General features: G+C 38.8%; 1 protein-coding gene across 6 annotated transcripts in view; it reads right to left on the bottom strand.

Annotated features, from left to right (window-relative positions):
• Positions 1-1257, bottom strand: part of Zbbx (zinc finger B-box domain containing) — a 101449-nt gene extending 100192 nt beyond the window's left edge. For all 6 annotated transcript variants that reach the window (XM_028867194.2, XM_037206666.1, XM_037206665.1 and 3 more), the window contains exon 1: positions 1177-1257. The gene's annotated coding sequence lies outside the window, so the exon portion shown is untranslated. The remainder of the gene's footprint in view (positions 1-1176) is intronic.
• Positions 1258-24186: the final 22929 nt, after the last annotated feature.

The raw sequence follows: 24186 nt of genomic DNA on the forward strand, positions 1-24186 counted from the left end.
CTGAGCAGCCCAGGTATTTGGGAGGCATCCTTTCATTGATCTTTTATCTCCATCAATTATCACAGTTTCTGTATATCTGAAGGTGTGGATAATAGCATACTAAGTTGTAAAAATTACATTTCTATACTACTTTTAATTTATTGAACAATCTTATCCAGGAAAAAAAAAGCATTAGTTCTTCTGCTCATAACAAATGTTTGTGTTTTTACACATCTGCTACAAGAGATGGATTAGCAGTCAACAAATTTATATCAAATATCTCCATGTGTAGTATGAAGTACAGAAGAACAAGGTGAACAGGTAGGCATTACACCAAACCTCTCTGAATGTTTGTTCTGATGAAGGAAATAAAAACACAAGAAAGCAAACAAAGTAACTTCGGGAAATATTAAGTGTCCTGAAAAAATGAAAGAGAGGAACTAATTCCAGGAAATTCCTTTGTAGGGCACCTAGCAGTGTTATGGACGTCAGGGCCAGCTTCTGTGTAGCCTCTAAGGAGGATCAGGAAAAGAGGTGAGATTACCATAGGTACAGAATTTATAGTTTTAATCCTATTCAGCTTCTCTTTCACAAAATATTTTAACATAACTTGCTAACGTCTCTGTTAATGTCTACTTTGGTTTCAAAATAAAACAAAAACAAAGAGAAAAAGAAAAAGACATCCACTACCTCAGACATTTCTGGAGCCAGGCACTCCTACCCTGCCAGCATTTACTTGAGAGGAGTGGATTTCAAGATAGAAGCAGCTGAGCCAGAAAGAAAACTGCAAAGAAATTCTGTGAGGTGGTTTCCCCAGTAACTACGCATTTCACAGGGCACCAATGACTTCAAAGGACAAAAAGGAATTGGGGATGCTGTAACTGATGGAGGCTGGGCTTTCTCTGAGCTTCACGCTTGGTTCTAGTCTGCACTGACATCATTGGCCAAAGTCTTTTATTTAGAAACATATTAACTCCTGAGCTAGAGCTGTGTCTGGAACCCCAGGAGTCTGATATGGCAAGGGTCCAGCAAATACCTCCTAGTCCGACCTATGCTCTTCTCCCAACCCGGCAGGGTCTCCTTTCTCACCCGCTGCTCCACGGTCTGCACCACCCAGACGCAGCTCATCGCCCGACTCTACTCCCAAGACCTTTCACCCTTCATTTACTGTGTGCCCCCCTTAATACTACAACTTACCCGGCGACCCTAGTTGCAACAGCTGCTGCCACCGCCACCTGGAGCTGCCTGGAGCTTCCGCCTTGGTCCCCTTGGTTACCGCGTTGCATCGGTACCCATAGCAACCAGAATGCTTAGGCTTGGTACTGCTGCTGGCCACCTCCAGAGGGAGGAAGAGAGTCTAAGATGTGTAAGAGAATGGGAAGATCCTAGGGAAGGAAAATGCAAAGAAATTCAACTGGTGTGTGTGTGTGTGTGTGTGTGTGTGTGTGTGTGTGTGTGTGTGTGTGTGAGTGTGTGTGTGTGTGTGTGTATGTGTGTGTGTGTGTGTGTGTGTGATAGTTCTCTTGGCCTCAGCCTGGACTGATTTACTTTACTGATTCACTGCAACACTGCAACTATGGATCAACGATTCCTACGTGTACTACTCAGCTAATCCTCATAACAACCCAATTTATGTGTGAAAATTAAGGCACAAAGAATTTAAGTAATTTACAGCAAATTAAAAAGCTAGCAAATTGAAGGCCCACAAATTAATTTTAGCTGTTTAACTTCGGTAATCCCCCTCACCCATGAATAACATTTCACTGCTTTCAAAAGGTTTGCAAGAATACAGGACAAGGAGTCTAGTTCTTTTGGCAAGTCCAGAACTCACTTGATACCAAATACTTGATCCATGAAGCTCTGTATTTTAGACATGTCTATAAAGGTATCATGTGCGTACATAGAAAAAATACACACAGATAATTCATACATCAAATGTTTTTTAAGTTGCTTTTTGACAGTTTCATACATTGTGTATAACCTAATTATCTCCCTCATTTCCGGGCCAATACTCCCTACAAACCCCTTTGCTACCCACATTCAAGTCTTTTTGTATTTTGGTCAAGTGAGTAGCCAAGAGTATTTGTGTGTCTATGGGTTTGATATTACCCCTGGCACTTGGCAGGTTCACCAGTGGGCACAAAACTAAACACAATGACTGCCTTTCTCCCTGAATCTCAGTAGCTAATAAATGAGACAGGAGACATAGGGCCAGGGAACTCGTCTCTCTCCATGACTAACTGTTGACAGGGCCAGTTGTGTGCAGCCCCTTATCAAGATAATCACAGTTGTTATGCATTCATGACTACAGTGAAGGGCTGTGTCTGGTCCATAAGATGGCTTTACACAACCCTTTGCATGATCTTCCAGCTCTTACATTTTTCCTGTGCTTTCTTCCACCACATTCTCTGAGCCTATGGGAGGTGGCACAAATACCTTGTTTAGGTTTGAGCACTTATTTGTCACTTACTCTCAGCATGTGGAGCAGCTGTGAGTTTTGGAATCCACTGATGTTCACTGGAAAGAGACTGACTGAGAGTAACATTCATCTACAGGTACACACAGGTATTTATCAGGTAGTTTGGCACTACATCAATTTACCTAAAGAATGTTAAGTTCCCCCCTAAAGTCTATGAGATTCCAAAACATGTGTTTTATTGGGTTTACAGTACCAGGCATGGGTTGCCTCCAGAGAAGCTGGCCTCATTTTTGATCAGAAAGTTGTTGGTTATCCCTGTAACACTCACATCACTATTACACAGATGGGTATATCTTTATGAGCAGGTTGGTAATGTCAATTACTGAATTCAGAGCTGAGTAAGACTGTCCTTGACTTATCTTTTCACTAGCCTTCATAGTACTTTGCAGGACTCTGAAAGCTAGCCAACAGATAGGAAGCTTCCAACTTAGTTTCATTTCTTTATATATCTATACCATGCAACCAAGATGTGTCATGTCTGCAGCAATAGGACTGTGTTGGTTTGAGTGAAAATGTTCCCCATAGGCTCATAGGTAGTGGCACTATTAGGAGGTATACCCTTATTGGAGTAGGTGTGGCTTTGTTGAAAGAAGTGTGTAACTGGGGGTGGACTGTAAGGTTTCAGATGCTCAAACAAGGCCCAGTCTTTGTCCTCTCTACCTGCTGCCTGCCGATCCAGATATAGAACTCTCGGATCCTTCTCCAGTACCATATCCACCTGTGTGCCACCACGCTTTCCACCATGGTGATAATGAACTAAATCTCTAAACTATAAGCCAGCCACAGTTAAATGTTTTCCTTTATAAGAGTTTCAGTGGTCATAGTATCTCTTCACAGCAACAGAAATCCAAATTAAGACAAGGATTGTATCAACCAAGAGAAATAGCAAGAGGGTATAAGGTTGTGAGGCCATCTGGGTCACCCCTGACTGGCAATACTCATAAGAACACATCTGCCATTGGGGTTTGTATTCAGTAATTCATGGCTAGAAGCAGCACTACCCAGACATGTATGATCTCTTATAATTATTTTAATTATATTTTATTGGATTATAAGATAATAGGTTTCCATATTGCTTCGTATTCCTTTTATTTTTGATTAACCCCCTCCTAAGCCTCCTTGTCTCTATCAGGCCCTCTCCACTTCTCTTCCTGCTTAAACTTTTCTATTTCCACTTTTCCTGGCTCCCAGAGATATTATAATTTACAAATTTTTTTTGGAATTTCAAGACAGGGTTTCTCTATGTAGTTTTGGGGCCTGTCCTGGATCTTGCTCTGTAGACCAGGCTGGCTTCGAACTCAGAGATCCACTTGCCTCTGACTCCCAAGTGCTGGGATTAAAGGTGTGTACCACCACCAACCGGATGAGATATTATAATTTAAAAACACAAAACTAAAGATTGAATCTAGGAATCAAATATGAGAGAGCTAGAGCTTTTGTCTGGGCCTGGGTTAACCGACTGAATATAATGTTTTTACAATCCCATCCATTATTTTTCTTTACAACTGAGTAAAATCCCACTATGAATACGTACTACAATTTGATTCTTCCATCTATCAATTGATTGAGATCTAGGCTGCTTCTCTTGTCCAGCTATTGTGACTAAAGCAGCAATGAACACTGATGTGCAAGCATCTCTGCAGTAGGGTTTTGAGTACTTTGGGCATGCCCCATGAGTCATGGACTCAGTCATATGGTGGCGGCTCTTTCTAGTTTTTGTTGGTTTGTTTTTGACAAACTTCTGGGCTACTTTCAAAAGCATCTGTACTACTGAAACATTTTTGTTCTGAGCAGAGAGATTGCTGTAGTGATCTTACTTTATTTTTGGTTTCTAAATAGTGTTTTTTTTTCCATTAAATCTCTGTATTTATAGACTACAGGTAGAAAATGTGATTGATTCTGCAGTAAGTTCCCCTATAACCTTGTATGCTTAGCCACACTGCATCCATCATAGTACTAGACACATATTCTTACCCATTAAAGTTACTATGGTAACCTCTGCACCATTACTCTCCTGTACCAGCCAGCCTCCATTTGAGAAAAGAATTCAGTGTTTTCACTTTGCACATTGGGTAAAAGGACAATCATTCTTGCTAAGAGAAGGTATGAAGCTTGGTTTTGGAGTCAGATATGCTTGAATTTTAGGTATGATCTTACAAAATTTATTTGCTATGTCATAATATATAGTAGAGGCTAACTTGTAGCTAAAGAAACTCAGATCAGAGCCATCTCTGCCCCTGGCCAACTGACCTGTGAAACGAATCAATCACAGAACAGGAAAGTAGTACCCTGGCCCTGGAGCCCAGAACCAGGGAAAGAAACACAGTCTGCGGCTGGGACCTGAGCCAGAGAAAGAAACACTTTATCCCCAAACCCAGAACCAAGGAAACATACCCTAACTCTGAAACCAGTACCAAAGAAACATTCTTGGTCCCTAGAATCAGGGTCAGTGAAAGAAATGTGTCCTGGCCTTAGAATTAGTGTCAAAAAGCTAAGAAAGCCCAGTGGAAGAAACACAGTTTGGCTCTGAAATCAAGGCCATCTCTGTCTCTAGCCCACAAAACTGACCAATCCCTGGTCAGAAAAAAAACTAACCAATCCCGAGTTGACTCCACCCCCAAGACATCCTATATAAACCACCCTGCCTGGTCCGTTGTGGGTTATTCTCTCCACCTTGGTAAAGGAAGCTACTCTCCTGGATGCTTTCTTCCCAAATAAATCTTTTTCCAAAAGAGATTTGGGTGTGAAGATCTTCATTCACTGGTGCAGAGAAGAACCTTGCTGAGATAGCCCATAGTGGACAGAGCAAGGGAGAGCTGAAAAAGTAACATTTTTCAGAGGAGATTGCTACATTTCTGCAGGGGTTTCCCCTTTTGCAGAGTGAAGCAAAAGAAGCAACATCTTAGGCCAGAGAATAAGCAGAGCTCTGCTAGGAAGCCCCCTTAAGTGGGTGCTCAGCAAAGCTCCGCTGTAGCCACTCCCCAGGAGAAGATCAGGATTGCTATATCCTGCAGAGAGACCATCCCCCCCACCACAGGAGGTGTAGCCTGAGTCTTCCAGAGCACTCAGTACCTTTCCCTCCCTGTTGAGCTGTCATAGCAGCTCCAGGCCTGACTCTCCTGAGCAGTCATAATTCCTTCCCTTCCAGGGCTGAGCTGTCTTTTCAGCTCCAGCTGTCAGAGCTGTCCTAAGCAGCTCAAGGTGTCTTCTGACTCCCCAAGTAGTCAGGATACCTTTCCCCAGATTGCAAAACTCACATTTTGGTGCGGAACCCCAGGACCAAACCCACAGAGTTGCAACAAAGTTACTTATGTAACTGGTCTAACTTGTCAAATAATATACCAAATAATATACATCTTGTAGTGTATTAAATATAGCAAAAACACATAACTTATTAAGTCCCTAGCCCTAAGCTAGACACATAGTAAGTACTTCTAAACAGTAAAAATGGTGCTGTGGCATTGGTAATTGCTATTGCAGATTCAGTGATATGACTTCTCTTAATGCTTCCTTTAAACCTGGTAAGAAGATGGATTTTAAGTGGTTAGATAAAACTTCCAGGTTTTTTGTGTACAGTATCCTTTGGTTAACCTCATACTCTTCAAATCACTAGCAAACGTATCTTCAACATTCATTTACTATTTCATTACTTTACTTCCGTGTATTCAACAAATATTTTCTGATAGTCCTTTTTCCTAGGTAACAAAATATAAAAACACTAAGCTGGAATCTATAATACATATGCATAGGACCTGATGCAGACTCGTGCAGACCCCATGCTTGTTGATCCAGTCTCTGTGAGTTCATATGAGCTGTGATCATATTGATTTAGAGACCTTTGTTTTTTCTTAGTATCCTCCATCCCTTCTGGCTTTTACATTCTTTGCACCTCTTCTTCTCTGAGTTCTCTAGCCCTAAGGGGAGGGACTTGAAGGAGACATCCCATTTAGGGCTTAATGTTCTGCCTGTTTGTTTTCTAATGAGATGAAGAAAGACAGACAGACAGACAGACAGAAAGAAACAAAGAACATAGCAGCACTATTTGTAATAGCCAGAACCTGGAAACAACCTAGATGCCCATCAACTGAAGAATGGATTAAGAAAATGTGGTACATATACACAATGGAGTACTACTCAGCAGAGAAAAACATTGACAGCATGAAGTTTGCAGGCAAATGGATGGAACTAGAAAAAATCATCCTGAGTGAGGTAACCCAAACCCAGAAGGACATTCATGGTATGTCCTCACTCATAAGTGGATTCTAGATAGAAAGTAAAGAACAATCAGACTGCAACCCACAGAACCATGGAAGCTATATATATATAGCATAGGGGACCACCCTAGGATGACTATTGCTTATAATAAGTTTTGCTTTTACTCAATTACTGAGCAAGTATCAGTGACACATTTGACTATTAAGATAAGAATTTGTATTGTATCTAGCTGATAACAGAAAAAAATAATTAATTAATTAATTTAAAAAATAAATAAAATAAAAAAGAAAAATTTGAATTATTAAAAACAAACAAACAAACCTATTTTGCTAAAGTAAAAAGGGGGAACTAGGGACTCACCATTCCTCTCCACATTCTATTCTTTCCCTTGTTTTATATATTTTAAATTTTTTATCAGTGGATTCTGCTGGAGTATCTGCTGCAGATAAGCACTGGAGGACTCCTGTTGCAAATCACCCTCTGGAGTGATGGAAGGATCTTTCTACTGGCAATTGGAGGAGACCCGATCTGGTGTTGGTATGGGCCCACAGCTCTGCTTATGTCTTTCCTCAGGACAATGAGGTTCCTCTTTGGATTCTGAGTTCCTCTGAGTTCTGTGTGTGCCCTGTGGATGCTGCTGAAGCCCAACATGGCAGAGACCTATTGGGCCTTCGTGAAAAACTCTCCCCTTCTGATTCCAATGGGGATTGAGAGCCCAATATGGCCAGCCTTGGCAAGCATTAATGTAAACCTAGGAACTGTAGCCATGCAGTTGGATTCTACAGAAGGTAATGTATGGTAGCTGCTTTTTAAAGTATGTTTGAGAACATGTCACCCAGACACCTTAGAGAATAAGGATAACCCTGAAGGTCACTGACCTCCATTTGTTAACAGTAGCATGCCAACTAAGCCTTTTCATTTTCACAATCCTCTTCAAGCTGGTGTAGTACCTACTTTTCAGGAGTAGCTCTGTGCAACATTTATTGGCCTCCTGAAATTCATTTAGCCCCCTTTGAAGAAACCTTAAAATTTATGAGCCTAAATGTAACCATTATGAGACCATTAGTTATGCTCCTTGTGAGCTGCCTGTTTTTTCTTTATGGTTCTTAGTTGTTCTTTTGCAGAGCTACCAGCTTAAGTTGTGCTGGGATCAAGAAAAATGGGCCTTAGCAGTTCGTGTTCCTGGAGTTGTGTCCATGCCAGTGGATGCCCACATGCTCCAGAAGAGAATTTGACATTGCTGCTGCCATTGTTGCTGGTATAGCAGTGGCAGCCACCGCTGCTACTGTTTCTGGGATTACCATTTCATAATTGCTTACTATAGCTAGCACAGTGGGGACCCTGACAGCAAAAGTAGCTACCACAGTTAATTAATTTTTCATTCTATTGGGCATGATGAATTTAATTCAATAGTTATATACATTTTGATTGGCTTTGAAAATTATAAATTTATAAACTCAAGATCCATTTGCTTTTGGAATACCATCTTACAAGGAATGGCTCAGTTGCCTTTAGCCTACTGGCTATGGGTGGTTTAGGATTTCTGTTGGTCTTTTCTGTATCGAACACACAGATTGCAAGCCCAGCACCACTTTGAGATCTTTGGCAACAGTTAACTCTGCAGCTCACACATGATTGAGCCTGTATGATAATGAGACCAATAATGCCTGGTGGGTGCTCACCAACCTAAGACAGAGAGCCTGTGTAGCCTGGGCAGGTGTCTCCATGACGGGTAATGTTGCTGGAGGGCTTCTCTCCAGGTTCCCCAAGCCCCGCAGTCCCACAATCCACTTATAAAATAATCACTCAGACGCTTATATCACTTATAAACTGTATGGCCGTGGCAGGCTTCTTGCTAACTGTTCTTTTATCTTAAATTAACCCATTTTTATAAATCTATACCTTGCCACGTGGCTGGTGGCTTACCAGAGTCTCTACATGCTGCTTGTCCTGGCGGTGGCTGCAGTGTCTCTCCTCCTTCTTCCTGTTTCCCCAATTCTCCTCTCTCTTTGTCCCGCCTATACTTCCTGCCTGGTCACTGGCCATCAGTGTTTTATTTATATAGAGTGGTATCCACAGCAGGGTAAGGTGACCTGCTGACATCCTACACAACCTAAGTCAGAAGCTCATTTTCTAGTAAAAGGGGGACCTGTATGGCCCTGGCCCCGTTTTGGGTAACTGTTGCCTTGCTTGCTGACCTTGACCTTGATATCCTCTCTATGCTAATTCCCTTCCGGGTTCCACCCTCCTGAATGCTTAAGGGAAGTTCCTTGTCTGAGTATCCTGCATAATGGGCTTTAACAGTTTAGATGCAAGATTGTAAAACATTGGTAGTGAACTTCTGCCCTCTGGGGTTCTCCCATTGTGCTGTAAGCCTGTATTTAAGACCTCTTCCCTCCTTCAATAAACAGCACTCAGAAAAATAAATAAATAAATAAATAATAAAAAAAAATAAAGGCTGCACGGTGGTGGCACAAGCCTTTAATCCCAGTACTCAGGAGCCAGAGGCAGGCGGATCTTTGTGAGTTTGAGGCCAACCTGGTCTACAGAGCGAGATCCAGGAAAGGTGCAAAGCTACACAGAGAAACCCATCTCAAAAAACCAAAAATAAATAAATAAATAAATAAATAAATAATAAATAAATAAAATAAAAGAAAGAAAGAAAAGGAGTTATGAGTGAATTAAGGTTGAATGTATGTTTGCAGAAATTATGTTTAACCTTTTGATATTTATGCATCTTGGTTTTTTAGAGTTAATGAAATATTTAAGTTTGATGTGAATACATCAGGAGTTTTTCCTATGTTCTGTTACCAAGAACATTCAAATGATTCTATTAAGAGTTAAAGTTTTAAGACTGACAAAATTGTTAACTATATATAGCAGCATATATGTTAATTCAAATGGTTCTGTTAAGAGTTTGCTTTGAGTTGTAAGATTGGGAGAATTTTATCTATGTATAGCAATATTTATGTTAACCTGTTAATGGTAATGATGAAGCTAAGGGATTCTTTAAGTTTGTAGTTGCCTTAAGAGTTTTTGGTTTAAAGATTGCCAGGCAGTGGTGGCACATGCTTTTAATCCTAGCTCTCGGGAGGCAGAGTCAGGCAGATCTCTGTGAGTTTGAGGCCAGCCTGGGCTACAGAGTGAGTTCCAGGACAGGCTCCAAAGCTACACAGAGAAACCCTATCTCGAAAAACAAACAAACAAACAAACAAAAAAAAGTTTTTGGTTTAAAGATGGCTTGATGCAGCTAAAGATCGCTGTAGTCACCTTGGACCTAATCCAAAAATGTTAATGCCACCTTTATCATCCTCTACTCCCATACTGGGAGGTATAACAGCTATGGAGATTGCTGTAAGCTGTAAGCCATTAATAATGGGTTATTTTTTATATATTAAGAAAGGTGGACCTGTGGGAGCCCGTTTTCAGATTTGTCATGGCTTTACCCAGCAGGTCTGCATAGAGAGGATGATTAGGACCACAGGCCTGAGTGCAGGTGTCTCAGATGGTCTGCACTTGGCTGGGCTCGGGGGAGGTCTTTTGTTCCACCCCTTGGCGTCTCTATAAATACCCTGGGGCAGAGACAGTCAGGGCCCATTGGAATAGGTTCCAGGCCCTCTCGAGGATATTCTGTATATCTCCACAATCTAAATCCTTCTAATATTTCCTGATGCTCTCACTCAAGAAAACTCTGGGGAACTGTGGGGTTGGTGGATAAACGCCCCCCAATATAGCCATCACATTTCACCATATTCAGACCCATATCTAAATAAATGATCACATGTTTTGTTTAATGGTTGGAAAGGGTACTTCTTTCAATGGTTAAGACATTTAATATCTTTATAATGAAAAACAAGAAAAAGTCATAGTCCTTTGAACCAACATATTATTTTCTTTCTGCCACTATTTCACTTCTGAGAGGGCAAGAATCACTCTGGAGGTATGGTGGGAAGACATCTACATGAAAAACACCCAGTGCTGGCAGCACCCTACACAAGAAAGCTGAAGAGCTAGAGCTTGCTTCCTGAAGAAATAAACCACTAAAGTCTGGATTCCAAAATAGACAAGTAGTCCTCTTTGCATGGCCAAATGACTATTATCTTCCTAAAATTACTCCAAGAATGTTTTGTAACAGAGACTTTAAATAAACTGACCCATCTGCCACTCTCAAAAAAAAAAAGAAAGAAAGAAAGAAAGAAAGGGAATGAAGGGAGAGGATATGTGTTTGGGGGACATCTGGGAGAAGTTTGGACATAGAAAACCATAGTCAGAATGTATTTTATTTTAAAAATTCTATTTTTGATGAAAGAAAAGAAAATAACAAAAAACGAAACCAGAAAATTTGAAGAGAGCAAGGAGTGGTATATGGGAAGGTTTGGAGGGAAGACAGGGAAGGGAGAAATTATGTACTTATAATTTCAAAAAAGAAGAAAACATAAAAAAGAAAACCTCGTGGTTTATTTTTTAAAAAACAAAATCTCAAAATTGTAAATTCTAGCTGTCACCATGGCATAGAATTCTTTAGCAAACAAATTTCTGTAATACAAGGAAATTATTACTGATCTTCTGTAAGTGGGGGAGAAACATTAGAACATGTTCAATTTCTGAAGTGCATACAGTGCTTGCCAAGTTGAATAATAAATATAGACTCTTTTGAACGTACATACTTTTGTTTAAGCAGTAATGCTCAACACTTGTTCTTTCCAGGCATTTCACTATGATGGATGTAAAGAAGGAAAGGACATCAGTTACACCCTGGAAGAACTCAAATGAGAGTTTACAAACATTTACTATGCCATGCATCAAGTCTTACAGTTATGAGACATAGAAGCATTATGTGATTACATGAAAGCATTAGTAGCATTCAGTGGGACTTCTGGATAGTCAAAATTAGTTTATATGTCAGATTGATAAGAATAACAATCTGTGCTGAGATCAAATTCCAAAGCACGTTATCCATAATGGAAACCCCCAGTCATTTGAAATCAGAAAGATAATCATCTCAGCATCCTTACAGAAGCATATAAGGTGATTTGGGTGGTGTCATGATTCATAGAAACAGAAGTAGAGGGTGACGTGCAGGCTTAAAAGATAGTCATATTAGTCCAAAGAGATATGGCCTAAGTCCACAATAAAGTAACACAGAAGGCAGAGGCCACATGAACAAGACTGTAAACTCTCAACAAATCTTGAAGATCAAGAAATGTGGTTGACAAGGCACTTCAAACAAAACTACTGTGCTCTGGATTTGATAAATAAACACACAGAGGTTTATATTAATTAAAACTGCTCAGACATTAGTTCCTACTGACTAGCTCTTACACTTAAACTCTGTTCATCTAAATGTTGCCACATGTTCCCTGGTTTTACCTGTGTGTCATTGCATATTGCTCCCTAGATGACAGGCTGGTGTCTCCTGATTCAGCCTTTCTTTTCCCAAAATTCTCCTTGCCTACTTATCCCACCTATACTTCTTGCCTGGCTACTGGCCAATCAGCATTTTATTAAACAAAAGCACTGTCCCACAGCAGACATCAGGAAAATGAACAAGTGTGCACAGAGTGGGGCCCATTGTGAAGGGGAATGAATTCAACTTGAAATCACTTAATTTTGTAATGCAAGTAGGGAGTAATAGAAAAAAATATACAGTTCTAGTTAGCTGGAAAATGATGAGGGCTTTCAATATGCATGAAAGTGTCATCAACATACAGACAGCTCCTGAAGCTAAAAGAAGATTAGAAATTTTCATAAAAACCTTTAAATGACTATGATGGCATGTCATTAAGAAAGACATGTACCTCGACACACTAGTTTCAAACCAGTAATTTGTCTTTATCCTAAAGATCTTACTGCAAGTCGCCAGAAATGAGGCTAACAAGATGACTAAATTTGTTAATAGCTAGGGGAAGCAGTGCCATTAATGGCAAACTCCAATACTGACACACATGGACATGGCTTTTTTTTTATTTTAGGCTAAAACGTTTTTATATAAAGGAAGATGAACCCTATACATAACTTTCCTTTCTGTCATTTTCATAACTTCACAATCGTCACAACACTAGGCACACCTAGAAAGGTTCTTGAGCACTTTGAAAAGCGTTCTCTATAACCTTGAGCCAAGCTTGCTCAAATGTGCTTCCTTACCAAGTATTTTCGAATGTGGATATGTTTGGGCTCCCTGAGTGAAGAAGTCCTTACTCCTTCCTTACCGGATGCAGGTAATAAACCTGTCTCTGTTATTTTATCTGTGGCTGTACTTTTCAGCTTTACCCCGCACAGAAATAGGAGAACCTCTGGTGTTTCGTTACAAATTCATTACTGTAATCCTCAACTCTCCTCAGCTGTCACTCACGGTTTCAGTGCAGACAAGTGAATACATCATTGAGTGGTCACAGAAAGGATCCGGAAGGAAAAGAGAAAATAAATAGCAACCAGTCCCCAAGCCTGTCTTGTGAATGCTTCAAGTCTCCTAAGTAAAATGTTTCAATTGTTTGTGTAAATGAATCCAGGCAACTTAAAGCTGTAATCCATATGACAGCATCTTCAGGAAAAAAAAAAAAAAAAAAACAGCTGCAAAGGAAAACACTCTTTGGAACATTATAGCCTCAAATTTAATATAAGCTTAGCATTTCTTATTTCCACTGAGGAACCTGTAAACAGCTGCCATGAATACCAATAATCTCACAACCTGCTATAGATGGCAGCAGTCTGCTCTGTGGCTCTTGGTGGTCAAAATCTGCCTCATGCCCTGCCCTGCTCACATCAGGGCTTTCTGGACATGTGTCCACACTGTAATACTCAGATTCTCATTCAGATTCTTTCTACTGAGAATGTGGAATTGAGTCCAGGAAAGACTGTTGAGGTAGCAACGTTTGGACAAGTTAGATTACAGAGATTAAAAACATGGATAAAAGGAAGAAAAGGAAGCAGAGGTGGATGGAAGGAGAGAAACACTAGAGAAAGAAGGAAATTTGTGGAAAGATTTCCTAAAGATTTGCCCATGATAGATACATACGTGAGTCCTTAGATTCTCTTCTGTTTTGATCCCCCCCTCTGTGTGTGTGTGTGTGTGTGTGTGTGTGTATGTGACTATGTGTACCCCAAGAGGCTAGATGAGGGGGTCAGATGCCTTAGAGACAGTTATTACAGGTAGTTGTGAGCTATATGACATGGTTGCTGATAATATAACTTTTGTTGTTTTTTTGTTTGTTTTTGTTTTTGGAGACAGAGTTTCTCTGTGTAGTTCTGGTGCCTGTCCTGGATCTCGCACTGTAGACCAGGCTGGCCTCCAACTCACAGAGATCCACCTGGCTCTACCTCCTGAGTGCTAGGATTAAAGTCATGTGCCACCACCGCCTGGCAAGATAATATAACTCTTGAATCTCTACAAAGAGAAGAAAGCCTAGGAAGCACTGTGTCATTTCTCGACCCCATTCTATCCTTTGTTACTTGGGCTATAACATATTGATTTGGGTTATGAAGTAATTGGATAATTCCTCAGAGTCTATTTGATGGTCAAAGAAATTTATTCAGGGTTTACCTCACAACAAGAATAAAGGAGTTGGTTGCGGAATCCTGGAGGGGTCGGACATGATTCAACGGTTCTCAGGAGAGCTCTGCCTTGATCCACAGCACCAGCATCCAAGACCACGAAGTAGCAAGGAGAGAGTGAGCATGTACATCATCCCAGGTCTTAAGAGGTCTCTGTCTGGGCCACGCCCCAGGGGTTGCCGGTACCTAGCAGTTACCTGTTGCCTCACTAGGGGTAGTGCCTCAGGGTAAGGCACAGACAATCACCCCTACAACAAAGAACAAGGAATCACATATAAAATGACCACAAGGAGAATTACAAAATAATAGTAATGTTTTATATAAGGCAAGTCCACGAACAGATTCCTAGAAAATCTTATCAGAAGAGCATTAATCTATGACTATCATAATTTTAAATTAGAATGAAATTGCAAATTCATTTTGTCATGCTTCAGAAATCATCGCCTTAAAAAATCTAAAATCTACAGTTTACTTCTTAACCAGTTTAATTTCTTAGTTTATTTGTTTTAAGTTTAGCTAAGCCACCTTTGCTGTATGCAATCATTTATAATTGATGTAGCTTTAGGAAAAAACTAATTTTAAAAAGGAAAAGGCTGGTATTTCAGAGGGAAAAGTCATTCATTTCTGGTCCTTGCCAGGTTTTAATAAGTGTATCTTCTTGTCTTCTGGAGATTTATGCACTGCTAGCTATACTTCATTTGGAAAATTTGCATTTTTCTCTTATGCACTCAAGCTGCGAGGCACAAAACAAGAGTTACAAAGCTTCTTTGACGTAAGATGTCTGACAGTAATTTTCTTTCATCAGTTTTATTGTTCTACAGTTCTAGTCCCCAAAGGTATATTTTTCATTAGATTTTTGAGAAACATTTTATAACAGTAGCATTTGCTTCACAGTTTCTCCACAAAACATTTCAGAGGGGTTGTCCTGACTCACTCCACTGAAGATCTATCAGCTCTTACACTAGGAGGGAGCACTGCCCAATCATGGGCCCATTTTCATATTAATTCAGAAAATCTGTAAAGCATCTATTTTTGTTTCTTTTCTGTTGTGGTGGCAAAATATCCCGAAGTTGATGAAAAAAAAATCAGTGGAGAAATGGTTTCGTTTGCATATAATTCCAATCTACCATCGAAGGGAAATCAAGGCAAAACTTGAAGTACTTAGATGTATTCAGAGTCAACCGAGAATTATGAAAATCCACTACTTCACCCACTTCCTCCATTCCCATGCAATTCAGGACACAAACTCAGGGAATGATGCCACCCACAATGGGCTCATCTTCCCAAATCACTTAATGAAACCAACACAATTCACAACAAATATGCCACAGAGCATCTTGATCTAGACAATCCCTTATCTGTGACTCTCTTTCCAGGTGATTCTATATTATGCCAGATTGATTATTAAAATTAACAATCATAGCATTTAATACAGATGGTTTAGGTAGAGGAAAGGTTGATCAAACCTTCATCAAATACTCATTGAAATCCAACTGTGTTAAAAGTATTCTGTCAGATAATGTTTATGATATCAGTGAATAAGATAATTATATTCTGTTCATGCAGAACACATAGTCTTGCTAAGGGATACAAACAAGAGTTCAGAAAATTATTACTAAAAATGTGAAAACATGGAAAAAGAAAGACCACTGACTCAAGTGTTGGGAATTAAATATTTTTACCTTACAAGAAACCCTACCTAACTTTGATCTATATGGTTAAGAAGAAGCAGCAGAATGGTTTGATGTTGTAAAAGTAGTGAGTGTTCTATGTATAGAAAACATACAAACATTCCTACAGTGAATTAGAAAACGGTCCATTTGGATTCCAGTATAACTCAGTGGGACAGTGTGCGCTTTTCATGTGAGAGGCACTTGGTTCAGTGTCACATCCAGCACATCTACAACATGAGTCTTAGGAGGAGCAGACAAGAAGAAAAAAGACTGAAAGAAAGCATTATCTAGACCAGTAGGTCATTATTCAGTGAAAGGTTCCAGAGAGAGAGATGACCAGGAGATCAAAGATAAAAACATAGAAAAGTTTGGGATTGAGAGGTCTTTTACAAGTTATGTCTTATGTCAAGCAAGTTTGCTAAAATGTACAGCATCTTATATGAAGTTTTTAGAGGAGAAATCAAATAGTGTCAGCAGAAGGCTATCATACAATGGGATAAAGCAAATAGGAAGCTGATCAAGCAATGTTGCACAAAGGAAACCCCGGATATTTCAAATGTACCAGAGACTGAATACATAGCTAATAATGGTAGCTCCTTAAGTGGCAAGAGTTGATTTCTCAGAATCTGTAGCTGCAGCCTCCCTAAAGCCATTGTCCCCGGCCATTACTGTCCCTGCCAATTATATTGCTGGGGTTAGAGAAGGAATTCTGTTCCCTTTCCACATATAAGGACCTCAGAGGAAAGCTACCAAGGTCCAAGAATCTGGCATTTACTGACTGTTCCTGGTTTAGAGAAAGAGCTATGCTCCTTCTCTATACGTCAGGTTATCAGGGAAAGCCTTGAATTGGCCTAGCCCTCAACAAATACACCCCTTGAAAAGAAGAAGTCACTGTTGGAAAATGCCAACTGCTTGGCCCAGAATGAAGAAATTAAGAATGAAGGAAAGTGAGCCATGCTATTAGTTAGATACTAAAATTACTCACTAAGCTTATAATGAATTAGGTGAGAGAGTAATGAAGAATGATTCTGAAGAATTATAAGACTAATGATAGAACAAAATTATGAAAAATACATGAAACACTAGGGAACACCTGTCCATTTAACATTGCGTGTCTACTCCACCACAGGTATTGTTGTAGGAGATAGAATATTCACAAAATCAGCCAACTTTTTGTTTTCATTGACTTTTCCTTATGAAACAAAGTTAAGAAATACCAATGTCAGTATGAGAATCTCCCTTCAGAAATTGTGTTTACAAGGACCCCATGACTAACTGGGAACATATGCTGGGAAAGATATGATGTTTTCGGTAAAGGAGTATCACTACCCTTAGATGGAAAGAATAAATACCACAAATAAAGAAAAGGAACTGAGATATGACCGTACAGACACAGGGTAAGCAGGAATGTAGAGGTTTGATACTCTGAAATATGGACATGGGTAAGGACTTATGTAAAGAACTCCAATAGCATAGGGAATAACCTGAGAAATTGATTAATAGAACCATATAAAATGAAAATTTTTCTGCAAAATAAAGGACACAATCATCTTATTGAATAGACATGTTACAGAATAAAGGCAAAGTCTTTGTAAGAGACACACCTGTCATGAATAGTCTTAACTATCAAATCAACTGGATTTAAGATCACCTAGAAAAACCACCTCTAGGAATACCTGTGGGTATTTCCACATCAGTTGAACTATTTTTCTACCAACAAGTGAATGGATAAAGAAAAAGGGTACATTTATACCATGGAATTTTATTCAGCTACAAAGAAAGAAATTATGATATTTTTAAGAAAATGAAGGAAGCAGATATTATTACATTAAGTGGAATAAACCAGACTGAGTTGAATATTACATGTCTTCTTTTATGATTTTAAATCTATGTTTATTTTATTTTATCTCTCTCTTTATCTTCCAGTGATCGGAGCCTCACACATGCTAAGCATGCACTCCACCATTAGCTATAGCCCAGATATATTTAAATACAAACACGGAGTTCAAGACAAGGAGGGAGAGGAGAGAGAGAGAATGTAAAGTGATCACAAAAGGATGCGAGGCAGAGACACAAGAGAAAATAATGGGCTATTTGTGGCATGACAGGAGAAGAACGAGACAGATTGTGGGTTTAGAGAAATGGGAATAGTAGGAGGACAAGACAGGAATGGATAAGAAAACTGTGCAATAATGGATGTGTATAAAACTCATTACTTAGAATGCTAACTTATAGTTTTCTAAAAATACTAAAAAGAAATATATTTCTACAGTATTTAAGTTAATACTGGAAGTCACAAACAAGTTTTAAACAGGGAAGTAATAAATAATGCATATATTCATGAGAGTATAATGATGACCAGAGGATATTGGAAATAAAGGGTCAATAGGAGTACAGGAAAACCAGAAAGAGAGCCAATGTAATAGTGCAGGCAAGATAATCAGAAACTGATTACATTAAGGACTTAATCAATGTATTAAGATACAGGATGGCTATATAAAAAGATCCAAAGTAACAGGAGATGAGACAAGATTGTCATTGGCTTCTCTCTTAAGTGTAAGCAATCCAAACTAAATTGTCTTCAGAATAAAACGAGCCTAAAAATCTTTGTATTCTGTTGACTACTGGGTAATACTTGACTTTCATCTAATGGTCTAAGCAAATTTACTCAACTCTTCTCATCAAGCTACCATTCAAGGTCAACTAACTCAAAAAAAGGAACAAGAATGAATTAAAATGTGTCTATTTGGTGTGTAAGAGGCAGGGAGAGAGAGAGGAAGAGAGGGAGAGAGAGAGTTGTATATGTGTTCATCTGAGTATCTGTAATATTTGTATATGTAGATCAGAGGTTCCTATCACATTTCTTCTTCAATCATGCTCCATTTTTTAAGACAGGCTCTTGCTAAGCCTGGGACCAGCTCACCAGTTGACTAGGCTGACTGGCCTGACTGGCCAGTGAGCTCTTAGAAGCCACCTGTTTCTTACAGATACGCAACCAATAGGAGCTTTTTACATGGATGCCTGGGACTTGAACTAAGATCCTCCTGCTTACATGACAAGCAGTCTGCTGACTAAACCATGTCCCCACACTCCTTGTTTTATTTCTAAAGTGATTTTATGTGAAAATTATGTCTTAAAATTTGCATTTCTGACAGAGATCTAATTTTTAATAGACATTCTCTCTGTTTCTATCCTCCCTCTCTCTGTCTCTGTCTCTGTCTCTGTCTCTGTCTCTCTCTCTCTCTCCTATCTGAGAAAAAGTAGATGAGCAAGTAGAAGGAGGAGGAGGGGAAGGAGGAGGTGGCAGCTCACAGTTTCTTTCCATCATGGCAGAAAAGAAGTGATACAATAGACAGCCATGTCATGGCAACCAGGAGAAGGAACAGAGCAGTATTAACAAATAACCTGAGTAACCTAAATTTCTCAGGTACCCCCCACCCTGGAAACCAATGTTATTGAGTAGACACTACTTACTCAGTTCACTCTTTAACAAAATTCAATTTAAATTTAGAATAGATAGATAGATAGATTAAACTAGTCATTGTATCTCATCTTTTTATGATCCAATCACTCTTGGAATAACACTCAGAAATATATCAGAGGTGTGAAGTGTGATTTTTTTTCTAACCCCTAGGCATTTTTTTCCTAATCCAATGAAATTAACAAAATTAATCAACAAGAATCTACTCCATGACAATTTAACACCATAATGCATTTCCTTAAACCATTCTAATCCTGGCCTTTAAAGGGTCCATGTCTATTTTGCAATCTAAAATGAATGAAGTCTGTCTGAAACATTCCCCATAATCTCAATATTTCCCACATTAATCAAACCTCAAATTCACATTGGAAAGTGTAAGGGAAACTCTTTTTATGTAAAAACCTTGTATAAACAAAAGAGATTGCCATTCATCTGAGGTACAGTGGCACAGTTTAAGGTTTTCATTCCAATAGGAAGTGAGAAAATATCAAGGAGAAATAAGACAAAATACATAACTGTTTCCTCCAAACTGCAGCATTACCTGCAGATGGGCTCATGAAACTAAGGATCAAGGTCCTCAACACAAAACCTTCAGTTTACAGAAATAGAGATTACACACACATGCACTAGATAAGGACTTTTTAAATAGGACACTAGTAACTTAGGAAATAAGACAAAGAATTACAAAATGGATTTTCATGAAATTAAATTTTTGGACATAACACAGGAAACTGTCAACTAAGTAAAGAGGTAGCACAAAGTATAGGATAAAATATTGACCACTTATACTATACATATAGCAGGGAGTTAATATCTAGCATATACAAAAACTTGAAAAACTAAACATGAAGAAAGTTCTCAAAACAAGAAATATTAACTGCCGAGAAATTAAAGAAAATTCTCTCAAATGACTTAAATTCTATCCCTTGTGCCTATCATAAATGAGGTCAGATGAATTACTAGACCACTGCCCGGTCAGCGCAAGAGTACACCTGGGATTCACCTCTGTTTGGCCATGATGCATTGAAAGTTAAGAGAGATGAAATCTGTGTTTATATATAACTCTCTGCACAACTCATTGAAGTTGATAAACATTTAATTGTTCTTCCTCCTCTTCTCCAGCACTGACAACAGAAAAGAAATTGAAGCAGTGAAATAGAAAATTAAATGGGACTGAGAAAAAGAAGAGTTTGTCCTCAGCTTAAGCAAGTTTGATGTTAATCTGGGCAGCATAAGAATCTGTCTAAAACAACAAACAAACAAAGCAAAATAAGCAAATAAATAGTTGTTGCAGGTGCTGAAGAGATGCTTAGTTGGTAAAGTACTGGCAGTACAAGCATGAAAACTTGAATTTTGATTAATAATATGCAAATAAAAATCCAAAGAGTAGCAGCTTATACCTGTAATCCCATTATGGGATGGCAGAGACAGGTAGACCCTTGGAGCTCGCTGGCCAGAAGCCTAGCCAAATCAGTGAGCTCTAGGTTCAGTGAAAAACTGTCTTGAAAGTAATATGGAGAAGAAAATGAAGAAGACACACAATACACAATATTGGTCCATGGCTTTTAGGCCAAGTACATATACGACTTTCATGAAATCCCATAATGCACATATATCATACATCAAAACCAAAATTCGGATTATAACTGTGAATGCTAATAATGATTGTCAACATAGCTGGCTCCAGAATCAATGAAGAGTGAACCTCTGTGAGGGACTAACCTGATCAGAATAATTGCGGTAGGAATACAATCCCTAAATGTGGGCAGTACCATTCCATGGGCTGGGATCCAGGCTGAATAAAAAGGAGAAAGCCAGTTGAGCACAAGAATTCATCACTGTCTGCTTCCTAACTCTGGACACAATGTGTCAACCCTCCTCCTGCTCCTGTCTTCCATACATACGCACCTCTATGACTGACCATACCCTCCCCCGAATTATAATGCAAGATAAATTTAAGTATCTAGAGAAGGGAGTGGAAAGGAAGGAGGGAGAGAAGGAGGGAGGGAGGGAGGGAGGGAGGGAGGGAGGGAGGGAGGGATTTGCAGCTGGTGAGATGGTTCAGTGGGTGAAGGGACTGGACCCCCAACTCTGACAACCTGAATTCGATCCCTGAGCCCCACATGGTGGAAGGAGAGAAGCAACTTCTAGAAATTATCCTCTGACCTCTTCGTGTACACCATGGCACATGTACCCCCCTCCCCAAATACTAAATAAATAAATGCAATAACAAATTTAAACATTCATTAGGGGATAAACAATACAGTTTTTAAACTTCTTTATAATTCTTCCTTATTTAGTTAATGGTTTTGAGATTTGAATATCTGTGCAACTTCAATTTTATTTTCCCCTTTTGTTTCTGAGAATACACTATTGGATATATGCCATGATTCATATTCATATTTGCCTTTCACTGATAGTTATTGTGCTTGTATTTATCTACTATAAATAAAGCTACTGTTAATATTTATGATATAGTCTTTGCATAAATAATTATTTTCATTAAGAGTGAGAATTTTAATTTCTTTTGTGTAGAGACAATTGTTTGGTCAGATGGTAAATTTATATTTGACTTCATCAGTAATTGTCAAACTTTTCAAATCATTCCCACCAGTAGCTGGCCCATTTCTGTCTTGGACATAACCTGGAAGTTGCATTATAGTTTCAAGCTAATTAGAAAAATCTTAATCATTTGGCCACATCCGATTGCAAAGGAAGCTATAAAGACAGCCTGAACCTGGGGTGGCAGGTTCAAACTGACAATACTGATTTCTAATCAAAAATAAGGAGGGGAAATATGAGTGGTTACCCTTATTTGAATCAGAAGTGAGCCTTGGACTCTAGATTCCATGTGGGTATTGGTGTCAGTGACGATTTGACATGGTGTCAGGGTGTTGCTTCCTCTACCAATCTGGAGGTTAAGGAGGGAAGCGAAGTTGGAAGTATAAGCGTGTGAATCATTAGCAGATAGATAGGAGTTAAAGCTATGGAATGAGATCAAACAGGAGAAATGCAAGTTACAGTCGCCCTCCAATGTTTTCTCTAAGTATAACTAGAAGAAGAATGCCACTCCTTGGATTTTTATTTGCATATTATTAATCAAAATTCAAGTTTTCATGCTTGTACTACTCATTTAATTTAATATGAACTAAATCCCCATTTCCTTTCTCCCTACACCCTTGTCATATAGTAGAATAATGTGACATTACATCCATAGCCTCCTTTACAGAAAAATAGAGCTGAATATTAAATTCTTACATTGAAATGTGAGTGATACAGTCTCTTTGTCTGGATGCCTTCCTCTGAACTAGCCTTGTATAAAAGGAACACTTTACATGTATCATAAGATACTGTGTTTGGCATTTATCATTGAATAGCTTGAAGCTCGCCTTAACTGATTCATGAAGCATATCCAATTATTTCTTAGGCTCAACTAAACAGATCTCCACCGACATTTATTTTGCTCATTTTAATTGAATTTATTACTATCTTGTTTGTTTTTTAGCATTGTTTATTTGGCTTCATTTTTCAGAAAGTACTAGGTTGATTTGATTTCTAAATTCCTGTTATTATATTGCAGAATATTAATAAATATTTTCATGGTGTAGTTGCGATTATTTCCAGTTAATGGCTCGGTGAATTATGGATTCTAAAGTAAAAATTTTAAACTAAAAAAGCTAATGTGGCTTTCTGTATTTCACTAAGGAGGAAACTGAAGTAGATATATTACATTATTTCCCATAATAACACACCAAGTTAATGGAGAAGGTGGAAGTGAAATGCAATTATCTCACTTATGGTTTTATTGAACTATTGGATTACAGGTCACAACCAATTATGAATATGACTCAAGAGCAAAAGCAGCAGTACTCTTTTATCACGCAGAAAGCCAAGCACTGCCTTGAGCCCTTTGTAAAGTTTCTGGTAAAATGATATTTATTGACCCTTTGGGCTAAATTTATATAGCTACAAATGCAGAGATAGATAGGTACAAAATATGCAAAATAAATTCAAAACAGGAAATCCACTACTGTAGTTCTCTTCCCATACCAAGCCATATTTTCATCTGAATATATTTTCTTCTAGCTCCTTTTAAGTCCTTGACACTGATCACTTTGAACGTGACTGTGATTATTAGACTGTGATTCATTAGGGAAGCACAGAATTGTATTTCCCAACAGAAGTGAAATTCAGCAGAAATCCATGTGGTGGAGTTGTCCTCTAACTTAACACTTAAAGATGTTTCTCAACATGTATCTTTTTTACTTTATCCCTCAACTTTACACAGGTAATCATTACTCCCTGTTTCTGCCTGAAGTCTTTAAAAGTGTATTATTCCCACGAGACACTGTTCAACCAACCATTCTTAGCTTAAGTGTTATTTTGCTTCTACTTATATCAGGTATGAACTTCATATATACAGACACCATGTAGGATTTAATAACCCTTTCAAAGAACATAGTTGTGTATTTTCTCCCAAATGTGCAGCTTAAGGAGATTAAAGAGAAAGTCGTGATTGATTTGGAAAAGAGGCTCTTTTGCCCTTTCAGCTCTCAAACTCGCTTGTTCTGTCCTGAGAAAGAAACTTGATCTTCTGATACTCCATCTCCATGGAGACAAATGCTGATTTATTCAAGTCCAGCCCCATGGGATCCTTCTAACAGAACCTGTAGAAAGCTGGCAGCTTTTGAGATATACAGGGGAGCTAAGTATACACAGAGTTCTTCCTGCTTACACAGTCAGGCTAATCACTCTCCAGCAGTACTGCTGAATTATGTGTATATACATCAAGCATCCATCTTGAAGGT

The sequence above is a fragment of the Peromyscus leucopus genome, chromosome 6, assembly GCF_004664715.2.
Source record: "Peromyscus leucopus breed LL Stock chromosome 6, UCI_PerLeu_2.1, whole genome shotgun sequence".
NCBI lineage: Eukaryota > Metazoa > Chordata > Mammalia > Rodentia > Cricetidae > Peromyscus > Peromyscus leucopus.